The sequence below is a fragment of the Ambystoma mexicanum genome, chromosome 10 (genome assembly GCF_040938575.1).
Source record: "Ambystoma mexicanum isolate Mex_15411 chromosome 10, UKY_AmexF1_1, whole genome shotgun sequence".
Lineage (NCBI taxonomy): Eukaryota > Metazoa > Chordata > Amphibia > Caudata > Ambystomatidae > Ambystoma > Ambystoma mexicanum.
The window spans coordinates 158,744,419-158,751,914 of NC_090932.1; positions in this window are offsets into that span (position 1 = coordinate 158,744,419).

Consider the following 7,496-nt stretch of genomic DNA (forward strand, 5'->3'; position numbering starts at 1 on the left):
TCGATAGTGAGGTAACGTTGACCGAATATGCCTCCCAATTACGGGAGAGGATAGAGAAGCTTCAGGCTATAGCTAGCAACAATCTTCTCCAAGCTCAGATAAACCAAGAAAGGTATTACAATCAAAAGGCCCAGTTACGTACCTTTAACACAGGAGATCAGGTCCTGGTACTACTACCCACTTCGGACAATAAGATGTTGGCTGCCTGGAAGGGGCCTTTTGAAATTCAAGAAGTGTTAGGACCATTAACATACAAAGTGAAACAACCTGGTACTAGACTATCGTGCCAAACATATCATGTCAATTTACTAAAAAAATGGATACCACCCATTCATCCAATAGCTATGATTTCTAGTGAACTCTCATCAGAAGAACATTTTCCCCACCTTAAAGAAAGAATAGGAGTTGAAAGTTTGAATATCAATCCTGAACTGAAATCTGCCGAAAAGACTGAGCTGTCCCATCTCTTACAAGAGTTTGCAGAAATCTTTTCTTCTCTTCCAGGGAGAACTAATCTAACATGTCATCACATAACCACTAAACCCGGCTCTATAGTTCGTCTCAGACCCTACCGAATACCTGAGTCAAAGATACAAGCTATAAACCAAGAAGTGAAGGAAATGTTAGATTTAGGGATCATAGAACCTTCATATAGTGACTGGAGCTCTCCGGTGGTCTTAGTACCGAAGGCAGACGGCACCGTAAGATTTTGTATGGATTTCAGGAAAGTAAACAAAGTTTCCAAATTTGATGCCTACCCAATGCCACGAATAGAGGACCTCTTGAATAACCTGGGGAAGGCCAAGTTTCTAACTACCATTGATCTAACCAAAGGTTATTGGCAGATTCCTTTGTTACCATCAGACAAAGAAAAGACGGCATTTGCAACACCTACTGGATTATATCAATTCACGGTACTACCCTTTGGCTTACATGGGGCTCCGGCAACCTTTCAGAGGTTAATGAACCATCCAGTAAAAGGACATGAAAGTTATGTAGGAGCATATCTGGATGACATTATCATTTACACTCAAAGCTGGGAGGAGCATCTAGTCCATCTAAGGAAGATGCTTGAGACTCTGAGAGGGGCTGGATTGCACATAAACCCCAAGAAGACTCATATGGCAACCTTTCATACGAAATATCTGGGGTATTATGTGGGTCAAGGGATGATAAAACCGCAAGAGGAAAAAGTGAAGGCTATAAAGCAATTAAAATTCCCTGAAACCTCGAAACAAGTAAGGGCCTTTCTGGGGTTTGTGGGGTATTATAGAAGGTTTATTCCACATTTTTCTATGTTGGCTTCTCCTTTAACAGACCTATTGAAGAAACCCACTGGAAACAGAAAAGCTTGGCAAACGGTTGAAACCCTAAGGGCCTTCAATGGCTTAAAAGAAGCTCTAACTACTCAGGCTGTCTTACACTGTCCCGATTTTAGTGCCCCATTTTTTCTACAAACGGATGCCTCAGGTACAGGACTCGGGGCAGTACTTTACCAAAATGAAGGAGGAAAAGAAAGGCCTATACTATTCATAAGTAGAAAATTGTTACCTCATGAACTAAGCTACCCAACCATCGAGAAGGAATGTTTGGCGGTCAAGTGGGCCATTGAAGCACTTAGGTATTACCTACTTGGCCGAGAGTTTACACTGATAACTGACCATGCACCGTTAGTTTGGTTATCCCGAAACAAAGACTCGAACCAAAGAGTGTTAAGGTGGTTCCTTTCCCTTCAGCCCTTCTTATTTAAAACTATCCACCAACCGGGGAAGATGCTTTCACGGGCTGATTTCTTATCCAGAGCAGAAACCCTTCCCGAGCGTAAGGGCTTAGTAGAGGGGGTGTGACGGCGTCAGTCTCTACATGTTATCGCAGAATATAAATGGGTTGTAATGTATAGGCATTAGTCCAATCAGGAAGACCAGGAAGTCACAGATGTATGGACTTTCCTCTAATGTTTTACACTCTGTTTGGGTTGCCTAGGAAACATCTCGAGAAGAAGGGAATTCGGAGGATGACGGTTTGGTGTGGGCGTACTGAGGAGGAAGGATCAGCTGTTTGAGAAGCGCGGCTGCCCGGTAAAAACAATGAAATAGAAGGAAAACACAGTCCGCTAGAGGTGACAGTAACGAAGAGAATCTGTGCAGATATCGAGCCCGACCGATCGGGAGAGTGAAATTGGCGAAGCGAAACCTCAAGGCGAGCCAACACAAAGAATCCTCATGCCGTCGGTTTTCACCTTCCCAGCTGAGCGAGACGACGAATGGAGGTGAGTGGAAGAGAGAGAGAGAGAGCAATCCTGTTTTTCACCTATAAATCCACCGAGTGGTTTAAGCGACCGTTGTCGCGGAGAGGCTGATGAAGCTAACGCTGTTGCGTTCTAGCCTAATATCTCACGTATGTTGAAGGAGATTATAAGAAGTAGGGGGGTTACGAAATAAGCGCTGTTGCGCCAACATTGTTGGGAAAGAGTGGAGTTTTAAAGTCAGCGCTGTTGCGCTTGTAATGAAAGTCTCACGTGTGTCGGGTGAGAAGATAGAAGGTTATTGGCAGATTCCTTTGTTACCATCAGACAAAGAAAAGACGGCATTTGCAACACCTACTGGATTATATCAATTCACGGTACTACCCTTTGGCTTACATGGGGCTCCGGCAACCTTTCAGAGGTTAATGAACCATCCAGTAAAAGGACATGAAAGTTATGTAGGAGCATATCTGGATGACATTATCATTTACACTCAAAGCTGGGAGGAGCATCTAGTCCATCTAAGGAAGATGCTTGAGACTCTGAGAGGGGCTGGATTGCACATAAACCCCAAGAAGACTCATATGGCAACCTTTCATACGAAATATCTGGGGTATTATGTGGGTCAAGGGATGATAAAACCGCAAGAGGAAAAAGTGAAGGCTATAAAGCAATTAAAATTCCCTGAAACCTCGAAACAAGTAAGGGCCTTTCTGGGGTTTGTGGGGTATTATAGAAGGTTTATTCCACATTTTTCTACGTTGGCTTCTCCTTTAACAGACCTATTGAAGAAACCCACTGGAAACAGAAAAGCTTGGCAAACGGTTGAAACCCTAAGGGCCTTCAATGGCTTAAAAGAAGCTCTAACTACTCAGGCTGTCTTACACTGTCCCGATTTTAGTGCCCCATTTTTTCTACAAACGGATGCCTCAGGTACAGGACTCGGGGCAGTACTTTACCAAAATGAAGGAGGAAAAGAAAGGCCTATACTATTCATAAGTAGAAAATTGTTACCTCATGAACTAAGCTACCCAACCATCGAGAAGGAATGTTTGGCGGTCAAGTGGGCCATTGAAGCACTTAGGTATTACCTACTTGGCCGAGAGTTTACACTGATAACTGACCATGCACCGTTAGTTTGGTTATCCCGAAACAAAGACTCGAACCAAAGAGTGTTAAGGTGGTTCCTTTCCCTTCAGCCCTTCTTATTTAAAACTATCCACCAACCGGGGAAGATGCTTTCACGGGCTGATTTCTTATCCAGAGCAGAAACCCTTCCCGAGCGTAAGGGCTTAGTAGAGGGGGTGTGACGGCGTCAGTCTCTACATGTTATCGCAGAATATAAATGGGTTGTAATGTATAGGCATTAGTCCAATCAGGAAGACCAGGAAGTCACAGATGTATGGACTTTCCTCTAATGTTTTACACTCTGTTTGGGTTGCCTAGGAAACATCTCGAGAAGAAGGGAATTCGGAGGATGACGGTTTGGTGTGGGCGTACTGAGGAGGAAGGATCAGCTGTTTGAGAAGCGCGGCTGCCCGGTAAAAACAATGAAATAGAAGGAAAACACAGTCCGCTAGAGGTGACAGTAACGAAGAGAATCTGTGCAGATATCGAGCCCGACCGATCGGGAGAGTGAAATTGGCGAAGCGAAACCTCAAGGCGAGCCAACACAAAGAATCCTCATGCCGTCGGTTTTCACCTTCCCAGCTGAGCGAGACGACGAACGGAGGTGAGTGGAAGAGAGAGAGAGAGAGCAATCCTGTTTTTCACCTATAAATCCACCGAGTGGTTTAAGCGACCGTTGTCGCGGAGAGGCTGATGAAGCTAACGCTGTTGCGTTCTAGCCTAATATCTCACGTATGTTGAAGGAGATTATAAGAAGTAGGGGGGTTACGAAATAAGCGCTGTTGCGCCAACATTGTTGGGAAAGAGTGGAGTTTTAAAGTCAGCGCCGTTGCGCTTGTAATGAAAGTCTCACGTGTGTCGGGTGAGAAGATAGAAGGTTATTGGCAGATTCCTTTGTTACCATCAGACAAAGAAAAGACGGCATTTGCAACACCTACTGGATTATATCAACTCACGGTACTACCCTTTGGCTTACATGGGGCTCCGGCAACCTTTCAGAGGTTAATGAACCATCTAGTAAAAGGACATGAAAGTTATGTAGGAGCATATCTGGATGACATTATCATTTACACTCAAAGCTGGGAGGAGCACCTAGTCCATCTAAGGAAGATGCTTGAGACTCTGAGAGGGGCTGGATTGCACATAAACCCCAAGAAGACTCATATGGCAACCTTTCATACGAAATATCTGGGGTATTATGTGGGTCAAGGGATGATAAAACCGCAAGAGGAAAAAGTGAAGGCTATAAAGCAATTAAAATTCCCTGAAACCTCGAAACAAGTAAGGGCCTTTCTGGGGTTTGTGGGGTATTATAGAAGGTTTATTCCACATTTTTCTACGTTGGCTTCTCCTTTAACAGACCTATTGAAGAAACCCACTGGAAACAGAAAAGCTTGGCAAACGGTTGAAACCCTAAGGGCCTTCAATGGCTTAAAAGAAGCTCTAACTACTCAGGCTGTCTTACACTGTCCCGATTTTAGTGCCCCATTTTTTCTACAAACGGATGCCTCAGGTACAGGACTCGGGGCAGTACTTTACCAAAATGAAGGAGGAAAAGAAAGGCCTATACTATTCATAAGTAGAAAATTGTTACCTCATGAACTAAGCTACCCAACCAACGAGAAGGAATGTTTGGCGGTCAAGTGGGCCATTGAAGCACTTAGGTATTACCTACTTGGCCGAGAGTTTACACTGATAACTGACCATGCACCGTTAGTTTGGTTATCCCGAAACAAAGACTCGAACCAAAGAGTGTTAAGGTGGTTCCTTTCCCTTCAGCCCTTCTTATTTAAAACTATCCACCAACCGGGGAAGATGCTTTCACGGGCTGATTTCTTATCCAGAGCAGAAACCCTTCCCGAGCGTAAGGGCTTAGTAGAGGGGGTGTGACAGCGTCAGTCTCTACATGTTATCGCAGAATATAAATGGGTTGTAATGTATAGGCATTAGTTCAATCAGGAAGACCAGGGAGTCACAGATGTATGGACTTTCCTCTAATGTTTTACACTCTGTTTGGGTTGCCTAGGAAACATCTCGAGAAGAAGGGAATTCGGAGGATGACGGTTTGGTGTGGGCGTACTGAGGAGGAAGGATCAGCTGTTTGAGAAGCGCGGCTGCCCGGTAAAAACAATGAAATAGAAGGAAAACACAGTCCGCTAGAGGTGACAGTAACGAAGAGAATCTGTGCAGATATCGAGCCCGACCGATCGGGAGAGTGAAATTGGCGAAGCGAAACCTCAAGGCGAGCCAACACAAAGAATCCTCATGCCGTCGGTTTTCACCTTCCCAGCTGAGCGAGACGACGAACGGAGGTGAGTGGAAGAGAGAGAGAGAGAGAGCAATCCTGTTTTTCACCTATAAATCCACCGAGTGGTTTAAGCGACCGTTGTCGCAGAGAGGCTGATGAAGCTAACGCTGTTGCGTTCTAGCCTAATATCTCACGTATGTTGAAGGAGATTATAAGAAGTAGGGGGGTTACGAAATAAGCGCCTTTGCGCCAACATTGTTGGGAAAGAGTGGAGTTTTAAAGTCAGCGCCGTTGCGCTTGTAATGAAAGTCTCACGTGTGTCGGGTGAGATGATAGAAAGTAAAGGGGAACTAAAAACCAAGCGCTGTTGCGCCAACGAGATAAAGAAGTAAGGAATGCCGTCTAGAGAAAGAGGTGTAAGAACGGCCATTCACATGTGATAGCCTTTTCAAACGAACTTAAAGAGAGAGAATAACCAAAGAACTGCATCCTACTTACATTACAGCATTCTTTGAAGCGGGGTGAACAGAGAGCTAAAGTAAGATGTGAAAGGACCGTTCAACACACTTCACTTACAGTCACGAAGAGACTTTTACCGACGAGTTCTGAAAGTAAATGGAGTGAAGGAAAAACTGATAAAGGAAGGGAGAAATAGACATTACAGTAAAGAACGTTTTTTCTAAAAAAAGACAAGAAGAACGGAAAGTACTGAGGGAAAATATCCTAGGCAGAGTTGCATGGAATAAAGGTGGACCTAGTTGAGACATTTTTCAGTAGACACTTACCTGAACTTAATGTGGAGATATCCTCTTGCTGAAACTCATCTCCTTCCAGAAAGACGTATCCTTTTCAATCTCTAAAGCAAAGAAAGAGAAAAATATCTGTTGTTAATAATAAAAGAAGTGGATTCTCGTTGTAATTCACACATCCTACATAGTGGCTCCGAGTCTGATTCATGTGCTAAAAATCATACTACTACACAATGTAAGGCAATTCGTAAGCTTACCGCAGCAGGCAGGCAGACAAGCGGCAGGGTGGTAGCGTGTCACTCCGGCAGGGTTGCTGGCAGGCTGACGTCTTCTTCTGTGTCTGGAGTGGCAAGGCTGAAATGCCTTCTTCTTCTTCTTCTTAATTACTGAAAACGTGGGCGGACGCACGCAGGCGCTTCCCCATCCAATAGGATGATGTGCACCAACCCACCAATCAACACATAGCCCTCATAAACTCACAACTCCTCCCACCGCCCCGTCTGCCTCACAAAATCCAACAACACACTGCTCCTCCTCCTGCCTCTCACCCCGTCACCACCCAGCAAAGCCTTCCCACTCATCTCAGCCACACCCAGCGCAGACAACCGAACCCTCATCAATTCTCTCTCTACCACATGTCTCTCGCACCTGAGCAAAAAATGCCCCACAGTCTCAGGCACCCCACACGCTGCACAGTCCCTCGACTCACGCTTCCCCACTCGATACAGACAGTCATTCAGCCCCACATGTCCTATTCTCGACTGATTCAGCATCACCTCTTCCCCCCTCCTCCATTCCAGACTCCCCGCATCCACCTTCACTGACACTTTCCCACGGACACCAAACATCCATCTGCCCTTCACCCCACTCACCCACCTCTCCTGCTACTCATTCATGACCCGTCTCACCACCACAGCCTTCACCTCATCCACACTCAAAGGCAACCTCACTCAAAGGCAACCTCACATCAACCGCTCCCTTCCTCATACCCTCACCCGCTGCCAGATCCACCAACTCATTACCCAAAATGCCACTGTGACTGGGGACCCACGCCAACTCCAAATCCATTCCCCCATGCACACACTGATCAATCTTCCTCCTGATGTCCAAAATCACATCCTTCCTA